The following is a 22257-nucleotide window of genomic DNA, read 5'->3' on the forward strand; positions in this document are numbered from 1 at the left end:
AAAAAGACTGAAAAATGTAACCACACCTAGACAAACTTTGTTATAAGATATTGTCTGTCTCTTGGGTTTCTTCAAATTCCAAAGACTCAATTATAAGATAATGTCTGCTTCCTAAGTCTATTGATTTCCCCTAAAAATCATTTACTAGCCCTCTAAAATTGCCTATAGCCCCCAATAAAAAGGGTATTTAAGCCTCAACCCTCTGCCCCTCCTTTGAGTTTTTATATTTTGTATGACTCCTGCAAAACATTAACAAATTTGTCATGGCTTTTCTTTCATTACTCTGTTCATACCCAATTTAGTTCAGAAGATTTAGACTCGAACCTTCAGAGGAAAAGTTTGTACTTTCCTATAATTACAAAGGTGCCTTCAAAGAATTTGCAAATATAATGTAGTGTAAATTATAATCAATACCTAATAAATTTAATAGAGAAGTGAAATCAGGGAGAGAGAATTCCAGTTTTAGATGATAATTCCAGGTTTGGATTTTCCTGGGTCTTAAATCATATAATGGATTTTATAAGGTAAAAATAAAAGGTGAAATTGAATTATGTTTGAGGACGACTCTCTGGTATAGAGTTTGCATTGGAAAAAATGTAGCAAGACAAAGGGTAGAGAGATTGAGGCAAGGCAGAAGACATGTAATGGAAGCCTAAGAACTCAAAAGCAAATAATTTGACAAGTTACCTATTTATTTTGCTTTACATTAGGTAATTTTGTCTTCCAGAAGCTAAAGGAATATAAGAAAAATGGAATAAAGTACACCAAGACAAATACCTTTGTGGTACAAACATGAGATAGTGATAGAAAAGCTAACTTGCAGCATAAAGCTATTTAATAATGTCAAGTCATTTGAATGCAACTTTTGAAGTAACAATTAGAAGAAGTGATAATCTCATTGCTCAGGAAACACACTCGGAAGTTAAAAGACCATCACCATTCACTTCTTATTCAGGTTCTACCTTCTCCAGCCATGATGATGGTCTTCAAACTCGAAATAATGACACTAACAATAGTACTTTGCTATTTTCATCAGGCTTTTAATGCTTCAAATACCAGGGCAATAGTTCTTCTAAAATCAGAGTGAACAGAAATCATGAATTCTTTTTTTTTTTTTTTTTTTTTTTTGAGACAGGGTTTTACTCTATCACCCAGGCTGGAGTGCAGTGGCTAATCTCTACTTCCTGGGTTCAAGTGATCCTCCTACTTCAGCCTCCTGAGTAGCTAGGACTTCAGGTACGAACCACTGTTAGCAGTGAAATGTATCTGAGTCATGTAGCACCCAAGTATGTTAGCAGCAGGTATGAGTCATGTAGCACTCAGCAGCTACCGAGTCATGTCGCACCCAAGTATGTTAGCAGCACGATCCATACAGGTCTGCAGCAACTTCAGTTCTTGCCTCCTCAGGAGAAAGAATTCGACTGAGGGAAAGAAGGCAGAAGGAGAGACCAAAGCAAGTTTTAGAGCATGAGTGAAAATTTATTAAAACATTGTAGAGCGGGAATGAAAGGAAGTCAAGTACATTTGGAAGAGGGCCACACTGACAACTTGAGAGATCAAGTGTGCTGTTTGACCTCTGACTTGGGTTTTGTATGTTGGCATACTTCCAGGGTCTTGCATTTCTTCTCTCCTGATTCTTCCCTTGGGGTGAGCTGTCTGCATGCACAGTGGCCTGCTAGCACTTGAGAAGTGAGCATGCACAGTGTGTTTACTGGAGTTGTACACATGCTCACTGGAGGCATTTTTCCCTTACCAGTCCAGTGTTCCTAGAGGAAGCTCATCCACCATTTTGCCTCTTAGTATGCATGTGTGAGCCCACTCACCCAACTCCTGAGATCTATGAGGAAGCTGCTAATCACTAGTTTCAGGTGTTTCTTTCTACTGAGAGAGCACCTTTCCCTGGCACCATCAGTGACCAATTATTATTTTAGAGAGGCAGTTAGCAGCTGCCTGACCATCACCTGATGGTCATCTGACATTCCTATTCAGGGGGATGTCCTCTCCTTCCATGCTCATTCTGATTAGATACCTACTGTGTAACACTACCACAGCTGGTCAATTTTTGTATTTTTTGTAGAGACAGAGTTTCATCATGTTGCCCAGGCTGGTCTTGAACTCCTGGACTCAAGAGATCTGACTGCCTCAGCCTCCCAAAGTGCTGGGATTACAGGCATGAGCTATTGCTACTGGCCTGAATTCTAATTCTAATCAGCAAAAATTAGGACTGTGCCCTTGCCATTCCCTTCTTTTAAACTTCTAATTCAATTACTTTACGTGACTAGTCCTTATATTATAAAATATAATAAATCAAAAATCATTATAATAAAAACAGCTCCTTGAGCAACTGGACAAAAAAAGGAGCTGGGCATAAACACTAGTAAAGTTTAAACAATTGTATTTGGCAGGTATTCCCCAACATATAAATGATTCCTACTAAAAAATTCTGTCTAGTTCACGCTGAGTAGTTATGTTAATCCATTCAGATATTACTGGTATATTTGTACCTCAACCAAGCTAAATCATTCAGAATGGAATCCTACTAAAAATTATGCCATCATGAGATAGTATCCTGTAGTGGAAAGAGCACAGGCTTTAGTCTAGGGTCTGTGTATCAGTTCCCAAATTATTAGCTATATGATTACCAAATGAGGGTAATAGTGCCCACTTGTCAGTTGTCATGATGATTCAATGTGATTATATATTTGGGGAAACTGGTATTTATTGAGCACCTACCATGGGTCAGGTACCCTAGTATTAAATCTTCTAGGCAACTTAATGAGGCAGATATTAAAAGCAGAGCCAGGCTTTGAGCCCAGGTCTTACTTCAAATTTCATGTTCCTTCTACATTATATAATAAGATGCCTGTCATGGTACCTAATACAAAGCAGGCCCTAAGAAATACTCACTGAACTGAATGAACAGCTTCATTGTAATAAAAGTGATTAAATCATCATACCTATTCTTTACATTTTAAGCCAAAATTATCTTTTATTTCTATTTTTAATTTTTTGAGGAATCTTCATATTGTTTTCCATAGGACTGCACCATTTTGCATTTCTACCAAAGGGAAAAGGGGCTCCTCCAATTTCTCCACATCCTTGCCAACATGGACAGAATGTTTTTAAAAACAACTCACTTTTGTAAAGCCTATCCAAAATACTCAACTTTGGCTTTATAGAAACAAATGTATTTTGTTTCACATTCATGTTCCATAGGCTTGTGTAATACTTAATAGAAAGTACATAACAACTGCATCTAGCATATTCATGTTTGGAATAAAGACAACTGGTGATTTGTAAATTCATAATTCAGCTGGTAGAAGCAGAGTGGTGGAAATTCTGGAGAAGAGCTAGCAGTCTAAATCATTCATCCTGCCGTATCAGTGAAAGTGTTTACAGAGAGAGCAGGAGCTGAGGGCTACTTACGGGGAAATTAGTTAAGAGCCCTCCTACACCTTAAAACGAAAGGATTCAAGGAGATGACCTCTGAATTCCCTTCAGTTTCACAATAGGTTTTTGTGATGGACTAAAATCATACAACTGGATTAGAAATGTAAAAATATCATCAGGGTCCTATGTTTAATAATCACTTAAAGGTTTTGAGTTCATAGATTTCACGCTTTATGTACTGCCGCCTCCCCTGATTTTCTTTGAAGATATAAAGGAGTTGCTGCAGGCTTTTTTCCAATGTAAGAGGTTGCATCTATATATTTTAAAAATGATGCTTCTACAATGTGTTATAGTAGGGTATATGGCAAGAAAAGATCCAGAGACATGGATTCAAATGCAAACTCTGCTTCTGACTGGTGAGCAAGACACACATTTCTGAAACTTTGTTTCCTTCGTATAAAATGAGTGAATTGGACAAATGATGTTTATGACTTTGTCCATTCTATAGTTCTACAATTTCTAATACCTTCTACTCTCAGAAATTTTCATGTGAAAATTGTCATTTATTTATTAGCAGCCACTATCTGAGAAGTCCATTGCTATTTGCAACTCTACCTTCCAGGCAGTAATCAGCCTGAAATTTTTTTACTGAAAAGCAACAACTCTGTTCCTTGTAGCTACATACCAGGCTGCTCTGCCACCTAATGTCATAGTCATCTACAGTTAATTCCATATTGCTTTAGGGTCTGCTTCAATAGTAATCTAAAGCATTTCTCTGTCCTCCCTATTTGGAAATGTCACATTTCAGAACACTATACTCCAGCTTGTTGAGTATCCTGCTGTTGTCTCTTCCTCATACCTGATCAGTTAGCAGAATTGTGTTTTGATTACTACCCCAGCAATCCTGGTGGTCTGGCTGTTTGCAAGGACTTTGTAGTTATTACTGTTTTCTTGTCACTTGATACGCAGTTTGGATGGCAGGCAACCCAGATGAAATTATTCCAAAAGGTAGATATAATATCAGTGGTTGCCCGTGTTTTATGTACCTATAAAATACTAGAGAACACTATTTTTTTAAGTCATTTGTTATGGATTGAGGTTTTTTTTCCATATTGGAGCTATATTTTTGGTCAATTTTTCTGCATATATTCTTCTTAGTCAATTTCTAATTAAACCTAAAAGTAGAATTCACAGGAAGTTTTCAGTTTCATAATTCCAGTGGAAAACTTTGGGAAAATCTTTAAAGCCATATGATCTCTGCTAGAGGTTGCTAAGGGAGTTCAGTTGTCTTTAGAGCCATTGAAATTGCATAGTGAAATGCTGACACTACAAAATGACCCAATGTCTTGTGTATACTTCAAGGACACACAAGTCCTAGGTGACTAGTAGCATGACTTTCAATGTTACCTATAACCTATTGAGTTTGAAAAATTAACTCAAGCTTCTAAAGGCATTATCTAATTGGTATAAACTCTTGGGGCCTAGTTGCATCTGAGGATACACAAAAATGTTTGCTTTAGAGAAGACATGTCAGAAAACCCCGTTTTCCTCCTTTTACAGTGGAAAAAAATGGGTCAAGCAATTCAAAGCAATCAATCAACCTTAGTATATAAGTGAACTTTTTTTTTAAGGTCAACTTCTTCACTTTATAATGATCCTCTTGACCTTGCCGTTTGAATTTTCATGAAATGGGGAAGTTAACCCCTAATTGGAGGTTTAGCTGTGCTCCAGGCTTTGAGGCCAATCCTATTACTTTTCAGTGGGAGGATTATGAGTTTATTTTAGAAGCTCAGAATGCTCAGAATATGCGTTCCCACTCTCCCAGTAATTGCACTTCTAAGGAGTTTCTTTTTCTTTCTTTGAAGGATTTAGAGTAGCTTTCTTGGAACACTGTTAATGTCATTCTTCTAAAAGCATCCTGTCTATCAAACTTGGCTGAATGAAACCATTGCAAAACTAAATCTACACAAACACAGCAAATAAACACATAGCATCAGCTTTAAGTGTGATTTACAGAGTTGTAAGAATAAGCAGATAAATTTATTGATTGTTACATTTATATCTGTTGCAGTCTGATTTGTTGGAAACACCATAAATTTGATTTTATAGTCCATTTTCATTTTTCTGAATAAATTATGTCCTAGAAATCTGTCATGGACAAACAGTCTAGCAGGTGAATTCATACTGATGGTCATCTCCAACAGTGTTTTCTAACATCTAAGTACTACCTTTAGCCCTAGAAATGGATTTTAATGTTTACAAAAGAATATTTTAATAAAGCTTTGCTAATATTCATATGTATAGGCATCTTAACTTGATTGAAATTGCTGTCTTCCCAAAGATGGTTCTGTTTTAACATTGTACATGAAAGAGGAAATCCTAGCCTAATAATTTGAAATTATGTTTTTTATAGCAGAATTCATTAGCTTTTATTTTTACGTCATAATCAGTCTCTCTTTGATCTTTACACAGTATCTTTTATCTGTTGTGTTAACAATCATGCTACTGAATATTAGATATTATTGCATGATATATCAAGGAAGTTTAACTTGAGCAATTACTGATTTCATCCAGAATTCAAGCCTCTGTTTGTCAAGAAGTTAATATTTTTAAAGATACACTGACTTTATAATCTATATTTATTTTCTTATCAATTACATTTTCATAGTCTCCTGATTAGCTGGCACTTGGTGCTTAACATTACCCTTTAGCTCTGCAGGGTCCTTTTAGACACTTTTATTGTAAAGAAAAATCAAAAATCAAAGTGAATTCTTAGTATTATATTTGAAGCAATAGAAGCGCAATTGCTGAAACAGCAGCCAAGCATTGTGCTATAGAACTAACTCACAGCTTGGTACCCAGTCCCTGCTGAGAAGGAAATGTAGGGGAACTGGCAGAGTTTTACTACATCTGCTCCCTGCTGCTAATGAGCTTTAACCTGTTTCATTCTTTCTATGCTTACTGTTTAGATATTTTGCTTGCAGAATTAATTTTTTAGCTGGGAGAACACATGAAAGAGGATATGATTTGTAAAGTAGGGCTCTTTAAAAATTAAAAGGTATCAGCAAGGGAGATTAAAGGCTATAATGAGTGATATGGTTACTTAATATCAATTCAAGGGCAGAAGCTCAGGTGGTAAAACTAGAGTTCTCAGTTTCAGTTCTTTCTGTCATGTGGGCTACAGCTTCAGGAGTTGTAGTCTTTGTTTTGCATTTGCCATCTACACCAATATGCTTTATATTTATCAAAGAAAGGAAATAGTATTTTTTGTTTTGAAAGCTTCATTGATTCTCTGAATGGTGCAAAAGTTTTAGTGATATGCAGCTTCTAAAAACAATCAGGTTTCAGTAATGTTATATTATTATAGGCAAGAAATAATAAGCTTCCTATACCCAATTTTTTATAACCTATACCTGACCACCTACACAAAAACAAAACTCTGAGTAAATGAGATTATTTATTATCTGAGATCATTCACAATGAAATAATGTCATTTGTGTAGCCGTAGAATTTTGCTCTTTAACAATTTTCATACATTCCTTTGTTCCTCACTTCAACTTTCTAAAATAATCAGATAAGTATTGTTCATTTTATAATGAAAATTTGCAAAGGCATGTTATTTATCATAACTGGATGAAAATTGTCAGTAGGTAAGTATGAATCATCAACGTGCTATTGAGGGGAAGTAGGAATATCATGTTTAGATTTGCAGAATAATCCTCACCATTATCATCATCACCCTTGCCAATAATAATTAAGCTCACAAACCTATCCCAGTTCTTCAGTAGAAATTAAATGTATTAAATTTTCAGCCAGAATTGCATATTACTTTTGGTAACAATATAGTTTGAAACACCCTGCAAGGAAAGCAGTTTACTCTAGTATAGCATTTCTCAGGCTTTTTGGACTTAAGAGTAAAAAAAAGAAAATTCTTAGAGATGTTCAGTTTTGGTCAGCATTATTTCTTTGTAATATTATTATACTTGTACATGTAGAACTATAAAGCTAGCTATGAATTCCTTTATCTATAGGTTTTATACAGCTACACAATCAAAACAAATGTAAAGACTAAATAAAAACAAACCTACAAAACCAATACCACTATAATTAAAAATATTACTTTATTGTGACACATGCTATAATTATTTTTAGTCACAAATATATACATCTTTATTTAGAAAGAAAATCACTTTAAGAATCTTCTTTACAACATTGATAAAGAAATATCATTAAACAAAGATATATTATACATTTATTTCTACACACTGCTAATGAGCTTCTGCTAATTAATACTTATAAAAATAGGTCTCATGATACTTCTCCTTACCAAGTAAGTGCTGACTCCTATAGTGTGACTTCTTTTCTGATTGGTATAGCTAAACTACAAAATGTCACAATATGACTCATTTCTTCCACTATTTCTATGTGAACCACTCTAAAACCTTTTGCTCAGCATGTCATGGTAACTTTTGGCCTGTATTTGGGACGAGGGCATTGTTTATGTATTAAGTAACCCTAAGTTCTATTTCTGATCATGCAAGACAATTAAAGTAGTAAATTACACACTGTAATATTATTTCATGATGTCAGTCATAATCTCAATTTATTAAATAAGTCAGGGAACTAAAGTCATATTCTATTAAACTATTAAAAGATAATGGTGAATTTTTACTAAAAAGCAGAGTTTTGTTTTTATAACTGACAAGAGAATCTAAGGGCAAGAATAGTGAACACAGGGAGAATTAATGCAATATTTAGTGTCTGCATTTATGTATGTTGGCACCAAATGAATACCTTAACTAAAATAAAATGAAAAGTTTTCTGAAGCTTCCAGGGGGAAGCAAACGAGAAAGTATATTTAGGTGCTTGCTGGCACTAACACAAATGTAAATATGGGCATAAATAATGTATCAGTACCCACATATAAGGCGGTCATCTAGACAAATTTGTAAATACTACAAAATGTTATTATCTTAACAACCCTGAGATGGGAATAGTGCTATCCCCATTTTACAAATGAGAAAATTAAAAAGTTCAATGACTGCCCTAAGAGTACAAAGCCAGCTAGTGGTGGAGCCATATTTTAAGCCTTAGTTGTCTGGCTAGTATCAGTGCACTTAATCAGTGGGAGTAGTAACTAATGTCATCACATCTACATTCATTATTTGCTTAAATGCATATTTTTATACTGCCTTTTTTAATGGAAAATAGATAAAAACAGAATTTTAAAAATTGCTTTCAATGCCTACTTCGCTTTGACCAAAATTGTTATTTTACAATTTGACCAAAATTTTTATATTAAAATTGTTTATTAAAATATTGATTTTAAATGACAAGATATTCCTTTTTTTTCAAGAAACTAAAGTAGGCCAGGCATGGTGTCTTATGCCTGTAATCCCAGCACTTTGGGAGGCTGAGAAGGGAGGATTTCTTTTTTTTTTTAATTGTACTTTAGGTTCTGGGGTACATGTGCAGATCATGCAGGATTGTTGCATAGGTACACACATAGCAATGTTGTTTGCTGCCTCCATCCCCCTGTCCGTACATCTGGCACTTCTCCCCATATTATCCCTCCCCAACCTCCCTAACCCCTGCTATCCCTCCCCTAGTCCCCCACAGCAGACCCCAGTGTGTGATGCTCCCCTCCCTGTGTCCATGTGTTCTCATTGTTTAACACCCACCTATGAGTGAGAACATGCGGTGTTCGATTATCTGTTCTTGTGTCAGTTTGCTGAGAATGATGGTTTCCATATTCATCCATGTCCCTACAAAGGACACGAACTCATCATTTTTTATGGCTGCATAGTATTCCATGGTGTATATGTGCCACATTTTCCTTGTCCAGTCTATCATGGGCATTTGGGTTGGTTCCAGGTCTTTGCTATTGTAAACAGTGCCACTATGAACATACATGTGCATGTGTCTTTATAATAGAATGTCTTTATAATCCTTTGGGTATATACCCAGTAATGAGATTGCTAGGTCAAATGGAATTTCTATTTCTAGGTGCTTGAGGAAGTGCCACACTGTCTTCCACAATGGTTGAACTAATTCACACTCCCACCAACAGTGTAAAAGTATTCCTATTCCTCTACATCCTCTCCAGCATCTGTTTTTTCATGATTGCCATTTTTTAATGATTGTCATTCTAACTGGCATGATCTGTTGAGTCCAGGAGTTCAAGACTAGTTTGCAGCCTGGGCAGCATGGTAAGATCCCTGTCCCTACCAAGAAAGACAGAGAGAGAGAGAGAAAGAGAGAGGAGGGAGGGAGGGAGGAAGGAAGGAAGGAAGAAAGGAAGGAAGGAAGGAAGGAGGGAGAAAGAGAGAGGGAGGGAGGGAGAAAGGAAGGAGGGAAGGAAGGAAAGTAAGAGAGAAAGAGACAGAAAGAAAGAGAGAGAGAAAGAAAGAAAAAAAAGTTAGTTTAAAATGGCTGCACACATCTGTAGTTCCAGCCACTTGGGAGGCTGACGTGGAAGGATCACTTGAGCCCAGGAGGTCGAGGCTGCAGTGAACCATGATCGTATGCCAGCCTGGGCAAGAAACCAAAGTAGGCATTTTTTGATTAATTAGGCATTGTGAAACCCACTGGGCAAATGTGTGTGTGTGTTTTAAAACCAAGTTTCTTGTTTCAAGGAGGAACCAAAACTGAAGGAAGGCACTGACTTTTCTTTTACCCAGTGTAAATCAGTGCAATTACTATGTGAGGATATACTTTGTTTTTCTCTACAATGCCATTTTTAATTAGCAAGTTGATTTATTCACTTATTCATTCGACATCAATTTATTTTTTTAAATCACTTTTTTTCATAGTATAGTAGTGTATATTCATGGCAGAAATTTGGGAAAATCTATTATAGTACAAAGAGGGAAATGACAGTCACCTTCTTCTCTCTCTAAGCTAATGAATGTTTAATATTTTGATGCATTTTCTTTCATTAGATCATAAATAGGATTGGGTCCCAGAGACAGCCTTGCTTTTTGCCCCTGAATGCAAGTTGGTTCACCCCTCCTCAAAACAAATCTATCTTTACAAGTGCAAGAGAAAAACAAAAATTTTGCTGACGTTTTCAGAAGGAGGCAAAGGAGACGAAATACAGTACATACCACACAGCAAAACAGCAGAAAATTTCTATTCAGCTTCTGTTGTTTGCCATGCACCTACTTTCTATTAAACATCAGCTGTTTCAACTCCCAGCTACAGCTGGTCCTGTCTCCCATCTTCTCATCTTATTCTCACAAGTATCTCCCCATTCAGTAAACAAAGGGCCCATCCTAGTATCCCTTGTCTTTACAAGCCAGCAGGGGCTTGCAAGAAACATAGGTATTATCCTCATAACAGGTAATATTTCCTATCTCTTTCATATCTGTATGCACATTTATGTGAATATACAGGTACACATGTTATATATATATATATTTAAAGGCTTCTAGTCTTTGAACTGCCTTTTCTCCCACATAATGTTTTACTTTTCCTTACAATTAAATGTTCTTTAAATGAAAATATGGATTTTTATAGCTGAGCAGTATTTTGTTATGTAATATATTATAATGTGTTTGACTATTTTTGGATATTTTGGTTATTAACAATTTTTGCTATTATCTACATTAGTTATTTTATAACTAATGTTTATAAAGATAAATATTAGTTATAAAACTATCTCTATATGTTTATAGAGATAGTTCCTATATAGTTTCAATTATTTTCTTGTGGACATCTCCAATTATTTTCTTAGAATAAATTTCTAAACTTGAATTTTAAGGGATGAATTGAATAAGCATTTGAAAATTTGATATAAATTTTCCTTCAGAAAGATGTTAGCATAACACATTTATTGAGCACTTATTGGATACAAGGTACTATACTAGCTGCTTAGGATACGAAAATATGTTCAATGTATTCTGTTAATCAAATACAGTTGAGTATTTGCTTCAGTTAAATGGTAGGCCCCTGATACCTCTAAAACGTGTCTTTGGATTTGCACTTAATGACAGAGCTGGCTCTGACCATATATTTAATTTTTAATTATATATATCACACACAAAAAGCCTTTCTAATTCTTGAAGCCAACAAAAAACTTCTGTATACAATATTTGCCAGTATATCAAACTGTTAGTATATGATATGGTTTGGCTATGTCCCCTCCCAAATCCCATCTTGAATTGTAGCTCCCATAATTCCCATGTGTCATGGGAGGGACCTGGTGAGAGGTAACAATCATGGGGGCAGGTCTTTCCCATGCTGTTCTTGTGATAGTGAATAAGTCTCACAAGATCTGATCGTTTTATAAAGGAGATTTTCCCTAAACATACCTTTTCTTGCCTGCTGCCATGTAAGATGTGACTTTGCTCCTCATTTGCCTTCTGCCGTGATTGTAAGGTGGACTGTGATAGAGTCCCAGCCATGTGGAACTGTGAGTCAATTAAACCTCTTAACTTTATAAATTATCCAGTCTCAGGTATATCTTTGTTAGCAGTGTGAGAACAGACTAATACAGTATATAAAACCCAAAAATATATTCTTTGAAGAATTATTTGTGAAATAAAAGTTTTTTGTTGTTTTTGTTTTTTGGTTTTTTTTGAGACAGAGTCGTGCTCTGTTGCTCAGGCTGGAGTTTAGTACTTCAATTTCAGCTCGCTGCAACCTCTGCCTCCCAGGTTCAAGCAATTCTTCTGCCTCAGTTTCCCGAGTACCTGGGACTACAGGTGCCCGCCACCACGCTCTGCTAATTTTTGTATTTTTTGTAGAGACAGAGTTTCACCATGTTGGTCATGCTGGTCTTGAAATCCTGACCTTGAGATCCGCCCACTTGGCTTCCTAAAGTGCTGAGATTATAGGAGTGAGACACTGCACCTGGCCTAAAAGTTGTTTTAATTTGGTCTTGAAAAGGAATTTTCTGTTTTGTTCATGTAGATGTTATATAATAAAAATATCATTTTAAAACTTGTTTATACCACAAAAAAAATGATAAATGCACAAGATAATGGTCCTGCTAAATTCCCAGGTCTGATCTTCATACAACATATATATGCATTGAAAAATCAAATTATATCCCATAAGTAGGTAGAATTACAAAGTGTCAATTTTAAAAAATTAATGATGATGATTTTTTTTTTTTTAAGAGATGGGATCTTACTTTGTCATCCAGGCTGGAGTGCAGTAATGCAATCATAGGTCACTGTAGCCTCAAATTCCTGGGCTTGAGCGATCCTCCCACCTCAGCCTCGTCAGTAGCTAGGACTACAAGTGCACACCATCATGCTCAGCTAACTTTTATTATCATTTTTTTTTCTCTAGAGACAGGGGTCTCACTATGTTGCCCAGGCTGGTCTCAAGCTCCTGGTCTCAAGTCATCCCCCTGCCTTGACCTCCCAAAGTGCTGAGATTACAGGCCTGAGCCACCACACACACATGGCCCAAATTAATTAATTTTTTTAAACTTGGTTACCATCAACATCTGCTAAATCCATGACTTTGAAGTCTCAGAAAAGTGTACTTAACACCTCTTTTCTCTATAGGTCTAGCCACAGTAAGCATTTTTTTAGGCCATTTTCAGATTACCAGAATGCAAGGGATATGAGGAGAGGTAGATGGGAATGGATTAACCTTGTGGGAAAGGATGAATGGAAGTTAGTTATTTCCTAGTTTTGTGGAATAGTAGCATTCATTGGCAAATACAAATACATTGAACTCTATGAATATAACTTTAAGCTAAGGGGTCTTCACCAGCATCTTTAGACAGAATCAGATGCCATATGCTGCTGTTTCTAATCAATATGTCTTAGAAATGCAGAGAAACATTAGTGTTTTTTATATTTCACATGTCACCTGAAAAACATTATGGTCTGACTGTTACTATGGTAGTTAAAATAGATAATTTTGTGCAATTAAGGCTATTAAATAATCTGAATGACAATAGATTCATTAAAAGACCTTACAACTATCAAATGATGGCATGATAAAAACTCTGACAAGCTAGGAGTAAAGATAAAAGATGGAGAAATTAGGCTTAGCAAAAGCCAAGCTCTTGGATGCCCCATTCCTTCCTTTTCTTCCATTTTAGATTAAATAGCCCTCGTATTGTTAAGTGGGGCAGCGCTGTCCTTAGCCTTAAATTGGAGACATTTAAAAGTATTTAAAAGATATAGTGATAAGAGTCAAGATAAAGATTTAATTTCAACAGCTCCATCATAGCAGCCTACACAATACCTTATATTTTAAAAGGGCTTAGCGTTCTAAAAAAATAAAATAAAATGTGTGGGTATTGTATATACAGTGATTCACACAAAATGTTTATCATTTGAAGTCTGGAAATAAACTCCATCTTAACCTTAAATTGTTATCTCTTCACAGTTGAAATGCCATTTGAAGGCATGCAGAAATTTAAAGTAACTGATTTAACAACCTCAGACAAAGAGAACATGTCTGAAAGTCTGTCTCCATGTTTGACTTGACCTGAGAGAGTTTCTCTTAGACTTATTTTCTAAATAGTACCCTAGTACCTTGGGCCAACAAAGTGGCCTTTAAGCTTGAATGAACAAGGAACTTCTTTTTCTTGTGCAAAGCTTCATTATTTCATCTTTTCAAACTCTTTTACTGCATTTGGTGTGGAATTCTATTGACAAGGGTAGAATTTATCTCCTGGAGGAGAATGCCATGCTTCTGCTAAGTGCTAATATAACTTTTATGTGTTGGTACCTTAATAACAGCCCCAGCTTACCTAATGAAAGTTGAAAGCAAACAGTACTCTCTGAGATTTTATTATGACTGAAGTGACTGCAATTTGAGGCAAATTATCCCTACTTTTGTTCCCATATCAAAAACAGAGATGCTAAGGCAATTGCTACATGTTTGGTGTAGAATTAGGTTCCACTCTCATTAATCTACAAGGAAGAGCATTTTTCATGTAAACAGCTCATGAGGGTCAGAGAGAAGAGCTGTTTCTGTGAAAAATGCTTGTCAATAACTTTGTGAGTGAATTTTGAAATAAAGTGCCTGTAACCTGTCATTATTCCTTCCTCTCAAAGTCGAGAGTGAGTGGATGAAAATTGAGCATGTGAATTGAAAACAGGGTGAGTGTTATGGCCTTATCGACTTCAGGTAAAATGACTGCTTTAACTTGTTATTATTTTTCCATTCAGAGGTCAGGCAATGGACAGTATTACCAGCATAAACTGCAGTGTAAGCAAATTGATATACAAAAAGGCTATTACCTACACTCACAAAGCAGAGGAAAGTATAAGTCACTAATATCAAGTGGACTTGTGATCTCTACAAAAACAAAACAACCAACAGTGCTTTGAAGAAGAATAGCGTAGATATATTAAGTATAAGGTATCTAAGAGGATGCAAATATAAATAAAATGTTTAAATAAAGATGTGTATGTTTAGAAGGCAGTTAAGAAATATATATATTTTTAAAATTGCATATAAATCATACTTGTTTTGCAAAGGAATTGTGGAATCATAATGATATTAGACACCCCACCTCCATATGTCACCTTAATTTTTCCTGAGATCATCTTAAAAGTAATTAGCTCCTGAATTTTCAAGTCCATCTGATGTATTCTTTTGAAAACCAAATATTACTGCTGTCTCCTTTCTCTCTAGAGAAAAAGGAAATCAAGGAGCTTTCAAAATATTAAAAACCCTTTCCTTGTCTTCTGGATTTTTACTTCAAATTCTGAAACACAGTTTAGGAATTTAGTATGGCTGTTAGGTTTGCAAGAAAAACATCTTTCTCCCAAAGTAACCTCAAGCCCATAGAAAGTGTATATTCAATCCTAGTGTTCATTTCATTTTTGTTTCAGAGGACCATCTAGTTTTTCTGTCCCTGATCCTGACTTCTCCATCGATGATAGTGATTTTTCTGTTATAGATTCAGGTGGTCAGAAATGGGCAGACTAGCCTAGAAATTAAAAGACGTTATAAAAGGACTCGTTGATTGAAAGCAGATTTAGAGGGAGAAAGGGTAACACATAATTTTGAAGACATGTTCATATGCCTACTCATCAAGTTCCCAACTAATACAAAAGGCATAAATTCTTTCACTTCTAAGCAAGTTTTCCCTGGTTTCAAAATAATTATAATTAATATAAAAGAATTATAGTATGTTGGCATTTCTTTGCTTCCCATTTTCTCAGTTTATTTATTCTTTAAGTGAATATTTACTGGTTGGACATTGTACCAATCATGATAAGACAATAATCTCAGGAGAGTAACTGCCTTTATTGAGTGAGGAAGAGGGAATAAGGACAATAGTGAGATAAATTGACAACACTGGAAGAAAGCAAGCTCCATTGAAGAGAGACTTTTCATGGTTCTATTCAGTTACATATCATAACCACCTAAACCAGCACCTGGCATAGGGAAGAAACATGACATATTTGTTGAATGCTGAATAGATGTGATGGAGCATACATACACAGTACAATTAGGAGACCAAGGAATGGTCAGAAAAGACTTCCCCAGTAAAAGATAAGTCTAACCTCTGGGAATATTGACATGATTAAGCCAAGGAGAGTTGGAGCAGGACCTTCTGTATCAAGGGAACAGAGATTTCCAAAATTAAGTTTAGAGGCAAGAGGTAGTTGAAAGAATTGTTGTTGATTCTGTATGGCTCCAGCAATGAGTGAGGGGTGGGGCATGCAGAGCTGGTTGAAGTAAATACAGGACAGATTGTGAAAGGCCTGATGAGTCATGCTAAGAAGTATGGACTTTAGACCAGAATCCATTGAATAATTTTAAGCATGCAGGAGCTTGGAAAGAAAAAAAAAAGCATATTTTAGGAAAAGATTATTCTGGCTGAAGTGTGCCAGATGGATTGAAGAAGAAAATTGGAGTTGAGGAGACCAGTTAGGAGGCTTTGCAGAAATCAAAGCAGCATACAAATGACAGTGGCCTACATTAAGGAAAAAGTAAAGCAACAGAGAGAAATAGGCATATTTAAGTGGTTTTAAGGTATTAGAAATGATAAGATGTGTTGACTGCCTGGAATGAGGTGAAAAAAAGAAACTAAGTAAGACAAAAGAGACAAAGGTAAGACCCAGTTTTACAGCTTTGGACAACTGAGTGAGTAGTTGATATTTCCCAAGATGAAAAAGATATGTTTCATAAGGAAGGTGACAAGTTTACTTCTGGAAATGCTAGGTTGTTTAAAGTATCTTGTTGAAATAGCCCTAGTTTCTGTACTGATCCCAGAAATCTGGGACAGATTTAGACCCAGACTAAGTCCATTACAACCAATGGATGAAACAAATCTAAGTACCTATTATAGCAGTTAGAAGCAATAGTTTTCATACACTGAAAATAAATTGCATTTATAATATAAAAGTATTATTGTTTCTTATAAAAGTCTTTATGAAATGGAAAGGTAGCAGGACATGGTGGCTCAGACCTATATTCCCAGCTACTCAGAAGGCTGATGCAGGGGGACCCTTTTCATATAAAAGCCTTTATGAAATGCAAAGGTGGAAGGGCATGGTGGTTCATACCTGTAGACCCAGCTATGTGGGAGGCTGAGGCAGGAGGATCACTTGAGGCCAGGAGTTCAAGACTACAGTGCACTATGATTGTGCCTGTGAATAGCCACTGTGCTCCAGCCTTGCCAACATAGTGAGACCCCCATCTCAAAATTTTTAAAAGAATTGCAAAGGTTTACAAAGAGCAAATTGTTTCTGAGAGTTAAGTTATTATAATTATCCTGAATTGTGACTAATCGATGAAAAGAATGGTGCTACAGACTGTTACCACAAATGATGCTCTGAATGCTTTAGGAATTAATTATGAGTGTATCTGTACAGGTGAGACACTTAAATATTTTTGCGCTTACAGCTATATGACATGCAAGTGCTAAAGGAACATATTGAATTGAACATACAGTTGAGCATCCCTAATTTAAAATCTGACATGCTCCAAAATTCAAAACTTTTTGAACACCAACGTGATACTACAAGTTACCCTAAACACCCTTTTTCTTAACAGTAAATAAGTGTAAGAAAATGATTGCTTATCAGTGGCATATAAATTCAGAGTCAGAAATGATAGTGGTGTCAAACAACCACAGATGGTCTACATAGGTGGCTGAGATAGTGACAGCTTTGCTTTCTGGTGGTTCAGTGTACACAAACCTTGTTTGATGCACAAAATTATTAAAAATATTATAAAATACTATCTTCAGTCTATATGTGTAATGTATATATGAAGCATAAATAAGTTTTGTGTTTATATTTAGGTCCCATCCCAAGTATTCCAAAGTATTCTAAGTATTCCCAAGTATTCCAAAATCCAGAAATATCCAACAGCTGAAGCACTTCTGTTCCCTAGCATTACTGATAAGGAATACTCAACTTGTGCATATCCACATATATTTTTAAACATATATAATTTCTTATATTTTATCTTGCTTGGTTCTACAAGAGATTTTAGAATAAAGATACAAGAACAATTCAAAATGCAAACATACATAACCCCTAGTTTATATTGGCAATTATGGACAACAATTATTAAGAGCTAATTAACTGAACTACTTTATGTGTTTCAACCTATTTTCATTTATTATCTAATTTTTCATTTACTAAATATGTACATATTGTATATATGTAAACCTAATAAGGTTTCTGGAATACTTGCAGATCCGTTCTGACATCAACATCCAGATTGCTGTCTTTTATTTCTAGGAAAACCACAAGTGTGATGCAATGGCAAAAGTAGTAGTATCCTGATGGTGGTGGTAATTCCTAGCCTTCCCAGAGTTGCTGCAGCCAAGTAGCACATCACTGCAGTGGCAGAAGAACCATTTAAAAGGAAGAATTTTGCTTTGAAGAAGAAAGCTAAGGATTTTCAAATGGAATGTGAAGTTGTGGCATCCAGTTCTGCTTCTAGTGCATCAGTCCTCATCTCTTTACAATGAATGTCACCTTCTACCTCCTGAACTGATGTACATAGGACTCTAGAGGACATGATAACTCTATTTGTACAAGAAACGGGAAGAACCTAAAATTCACCAAGCTGCACCATTGTGTTTTAGAATATTCTATTTCAAATGACAACAGTTCTGCAAGCAGGTAAGAGGACCATTAGACAGTTGAAAGGAAAGTACAGATTGTGGAGCAACATCATATGTGTTCGTCAGAGAGAGAGATTAACATAAGCAACATGGGAGACTTTGGCCCCCATCCAGTCAATGAGAGTACAGGATGAGAGAGAGGAATCCACTGTTCCCACTGTTCTCAGTTCTTTTATATTTTCTGTGTGAACCTCTTACTACTCTATGAGGATTCCAGAGTTTAAAGCAATGCATTTTTCCTACTCCGTAACCCTCTTTATTATATTCCAAACCACGTTTAACATATAATGCTGCACACATTATGCAGTGCATATTAGTGAATAGGTTTGCATACATAGTACCATGAACACTATTCTTTAGAGATGATTTACAGAATTTAAACCAACCCCAATGTAAATCTGGCTTCATGCTCCACACACAAGTGAAAGTGAAAATGTCATCCCCCACACCAACTCTGACTCAGAGGGAAGCTCCACCATTTATGTTCCAGGAATATTTTACAGAAGGGGCTTTGATTCATAGTGCTAAGAGACAGACACACTCCAGTGTGCACTTGGCATATTTTACTGTGTAGCTAGCTACCAAAAAAGGGCTCTGAACCAAGAGACACATTTCATTCTCATCATGCAAGTCAGGCTCAAGAGTCAGAACATTTTGCTGACCAACTGGTTAATTTCCCATTTAAGCAGCAATAAGAAGTTCTCACTCTTCCCAGGCCAATGAAAGTTTTGGTTTTTATTGGACCACCTTCATGTAAATGACACTGACTGACAGTTGATTCAGAACAATCAGTTCCAATTCAATCTACTATTCCTTTATCAAATTAGCCTAAATTGCGTGTGAAGCCTCTCAGGGGTTTTAAAATACAGTTGTATGCCAGACCTTGCTATAGGTGCATTTGAATTCAATATTTGCAAATTAAATTGTATTTTGAACATTTTATGGAAGTTAGCTTTTAAAATGCATTTCCTAAATAAGATATTTCAAAAGCAAAGTGAATAACTACCTGCTCATTTATCTTTTTGTTTAAATGCAGATTTTAATATACCTAATTTGTTTAAAGCAAAAACCTTTCTAGAACTAACATTTAATCTTTAGGACTTTTGGTGATTGATTGTTTCTTTGCAGGCAAAACAACATAATAAAAGTTATGTCCCACCAACACTGTGGTATTATTATCTTTACACTGCAGGGAAGGGAGCAAGGCACAGATGCATCTGGTCATGATTCCAAGATCACTCACCTGGCTCCTTCATGGATGGTAAGGTAGAGAATCTTTGCTTCTGAGTTCTGGTTCAGTGTCCTTTTCACTGCTCTACTGTCTGCTGCAAGAAGAAAGGGAAAATAGGTGTATGGAAAATAGAGAAGTGGCTGCGTACCATGTAAGTCATGAGAAAGCCTATCAATGACTTTGAAATCAGCTCATAAAGGGAAAAACAGAGACTATACTAGTAAATTCAGTGCCTAATTAACATAAATCTTTTTACAGCCTTGGGATTTTCCGTGGTTTAATCCTTTGTGAAATAAAATGCCCCATAATGGCTCATAACGCACCATCCTGTGGCAGCTTTAGTTTTGGGGAAATGATACATGTCTTCACAAAACAAATAATTCAGAGCATATCTCTGTATACTTGTATGCTCATTTTTAAGGGCAGGGTCTACACATTCACATTTTCATGAATATGAATAGGAAAGATTGGCTGAACCATATTAATTTAATTAATATAAAACATGGTGCTCTAAGATCCCAGCATTTATTTTTCCTTCACTTAGCCTGAAACAATACTAGAAGGAAATTCAACTGGATATTCTCTAATACATTTAAAATATAAAATAAAGCAATGAAAATGTGACAGAAACAAGCTCCTCTCATTCAGGAAAGAAGGAATGAACACAGAGCCTGACAGAACCTGATTGTTGTTCTACTAGGAGTAGTATTAGAGAAAATATCAGCCTGGTAAAATGTATCTCCTTTTTGCATCTTGCCTGCTTAGCTGCTGACATTCCACAGTCTCATATTATTCTCTGAATAAATTATACTCATTTTGTTTAAAAATTTTTTAACATGCATTTACATAGTGCAGTTTCCTGGGGAATAGGAACTGTGCTGAGCTGTGTGTTATACTAATGGCATTCAGTGCAGAATGAGTCATCATGGTTTTTATTTATTCATTCATCCTTGGATCCTTTTAAAAGTCTCCGAGGCCCTAATGACCATCATTATCATCAGTAAAAACTGCGTTCTGGTGAAAAGGCAATAGGCATTAAATTGAGAGGCAGCATTAAATTATTGGTAAAGAGGACTTGAAATCGTACTACATACATATTCCTGGACACAATATACTGAAAGTTCATATAGTAGCAGTCGAGCAATCTTTTTATAAAGTTTGTGATTAAGATATTCTCTTCTCTTTTCAAGGCAATATCATTTAGCTCAGAAGAAAATAAAATATAGGCCAGTGTCTATGTTCCAAGTGTAACCATTGGAATTCAAAGGTTTCAGCCATAGAATTTTTTAATTATAAATAAAACCTTTTAAAAATTATCAGTATTAAAATTTTATTTCAAGCATTTTCCCTACCTACTACAGTTCCTTGAATGTAATAAACATTGTCTAGTCAGTGAGTAAAAAGGCAATGAGAATAGTTTTAATAAACTTTGTTAAGTCTTTTCTGTCTCAGACATACTTTAAATATTCCAGTGTCATTCAGTGAGCTAATAGAGGGCTTACTTCTCATGTAATCTCCAGCAACAGAATTAAACTAGATCCACAGGGCCAAAATACACTCATTCAGGGATGAACTTAGCATGGCATCTGAAAGTATGGGAAAACTAGTACCTTGCGGTAAATAAAGAGCACCATTACACTTGGCAGTCCTCGTAACTTTCCCTTATCCACAATCCCATCGCAATTTGGATAGTTGGTGAAGTTCAGAAAGCTATCAGGAAGAGAGAGGACTAGAAAAGTTGACTTCTTAGATTTGTGGAAACATTGTAGGTTACTTCAGAGTGTTCTAAATTTGAAGCAAGTCTGAGTTAGAGATCATTATCTGCTATATATAAATGGTTTTTTCTATTAAACTATCTATCTAACTTTACATGTTGCCATATGTCTGATATTGAAGCAGGTGGTCAGGTATTTCAACTTTCTGCCTTTTTTTTTTTTTAAAGAGACCCAAAATCTCTGCGTGGAACAGAATACCATGTAATTTGCAGTGTAACATTTACAGGCTATTGCCAATGAATATTCTAGCTCTATGAATGTGGTTCTTTTTTAATTTGGTCAAAAAATACTTTGAATTGAGAGAGAGTGACATATATTTTTGAAAACAACTGACAATCTCTTCAAAGCCTCAATGTCCTTTCTATAAAATGGAAATGCTAGCTAGCCTTGTTCACATTTAGGGTGGTTATAGTATTCAATCAAGACCATCTATGTGAAGGCATTTTTGTTAATTGTTAGGAACTGTATCAACCCAAGTTGTTGCTGTTGCTCTTTTTGTTATTCTTCTGAGCCTTCAGGGGTTTTAAGAAGGATAAAATTGTGTTTTCAATCTTTATCAAATTCTTTAATAAACAGGCTTTTGTTTGCCACCAAATTTTAAAGGATAATTTAAAACTATGTCTAGTTTTATTGTTGATTATTTAAATAGATTTCCCTAATCTGGGTATATAGTGAGGCAGAGGTTGTTAAAGAGAATTTGCTTGCATTGACACTCCAAACTCTTCTGGCCCTTCAGTACTTCTACAAGAAAATCACAGCCTTTCCTGTTGCCTCTTGCAAAGTCATGTCTTATC

General features: G+C 35.6%; 1 long non-coding RNA gene across 1 annotated transcript; it reads left to right on the forward strand.

The window, feature by feature from the left end:
- The first annotated feature begins 1196 nt into the window (after positions 1-1196).
- Positions 1197-19718, forward strand: LOC119472807. The gene is made up of 3 exons (XR_005201988.1): positions 1197-1236; positions 18069-18455; positions 19586-19718. It is a non-coding gene; the product is annotated as an uncharacterized LOC119472807 (long non-coding RNA).
- The last annotated feature ends 2539 nt before the right edge of the window (positions 19719-22257 follow it).

Source organism: Cebus imitator, unplaced genomic scaffold (genome assembly GCF_001604975.1).
Source record: "Cebus imitator isolate Cc_AM_T3 unplaced genomic scaffold, Cebus_imitator-1.0 Scaffold119, whole genome shotgun sequence".
NCBI lineage: Eukaryota > Metazoa > Chordata > Mammalia > Primates > Cebidae > Cebus > Cebus imitator.